The sequence below is a fragment of the Trypanosoma equiperdum genome (assembly GCF_001457755.1).
Source record: "Trypanosoma equiperdum strain OVI genome assembly, contig: ctg_1147, whole genome shotgun sequence".
Lineage (NCBI taxonomy): Eukaryota > Euglenozoa > Kinetoplastea > Trypanosomatida > Trypanosomatidae > Trypanosoma > Trypanosoma equiperdum.
Window position 1 is genome coordinate 3,383 of NW_027123113.1, and position 1,235 is coordinate 4,617.

Below are 1,235 nucleotides of genomic sequence, written 5' to 3' on the forward strand. Positions count from 1 at the left end.
ACTGTCTCCCTGGTTTCTGTTTTCTAGAATTTTTTTTGCCAATCCTCCGGCGAAGTTGAGAAGTTTAACTCGATTATTAAGTTATAGTCTGAGTCCGCTTGTGGCTCGCTCTGGGGCACAGAAACTTCTCTTGAAAGCATTGCGACAAAGTTGCATAACGCGCCATGTACCCCTTTGTTCTCGCCGGTCGCAATGTTTCCGGCACGCACGGCCGTCATTGCTGCTGTTAAAAGACAAGCAACTGTCGCTACCTGCATTGACTTTCTTTGCCGGTCACACTTTAGTTTTCCTGTAGCAAATTTTCTCTGCCTTTTGTCTGCGGTGGTCTAAAAGAAGAAAAATGGAGAGGTTACCGCAGTCTATCTACGTATACTTCCTTTCCTCTATAATGCAACCTACAACGACGATTTTTGCGTTTTTTCGGGTTCTTAAAGCTGTCCAGACACGCCCTGCCGATGACGCTAATGTCTGGATGGTTTTATCTCTTTCTTAGTGCCGTCGACGGCACTTATGCTTTTGCTGCTTCCCTTGTTGTTGTTTAGCCGCTTTGTTGATGCTAGCAAACCAAGAAAGTTGCGCTTGTCAGTGCTGGCTTCGGTTTACCGCAGGACTAATTTCTAGATGGTTTATTTTGTTTCGCATCGTAGAAGTTATTGTACTGGCGCTGCCGGATGATGCTGGTTCCGACACCAGTGATTTCAACAAACATGGCCGCATTTGTAGCTTCTTCGGCGTATGTTTTCAAAAGAGAAAATAGTTTTGTCGTCTTCCTTGTTTTTGCTTAATAACTTCCTAAGCTTTAAACAACTTGCCCCTTTTAAACGCTCCTTCACAAATATATCCATATTTAAAGTCCCATTTCTCTATGGCAACTACATAAGTTTCAATTTTCCCCAGTTCATTCGACTTTTTACTAAGTTCCCCCTTTTCCATCCTTTTATACCAACTAAAGTCCTTCACAATCAATTTGTCTTTCTTCTTCCATGCAATCAACGGACCAGAAAAATAAATGAATGGGTCCTCTCCAATCACCCCACTATTGGGAATAGAAAAGAATCTCTCCTCATATTACAATCTAATCATTCCTCTTTTTAATAAAAATCTCTGTTCAACAGCTTCTTCCTGAGTAAAACTACAAAGAAGCAAAGATTTGTAAATACTCTGCTCTGATCACCATTACTCACTTCCTTTTAATAATTGTTTTAAATGCATATTCAAACCTTTTGAATGCTTGG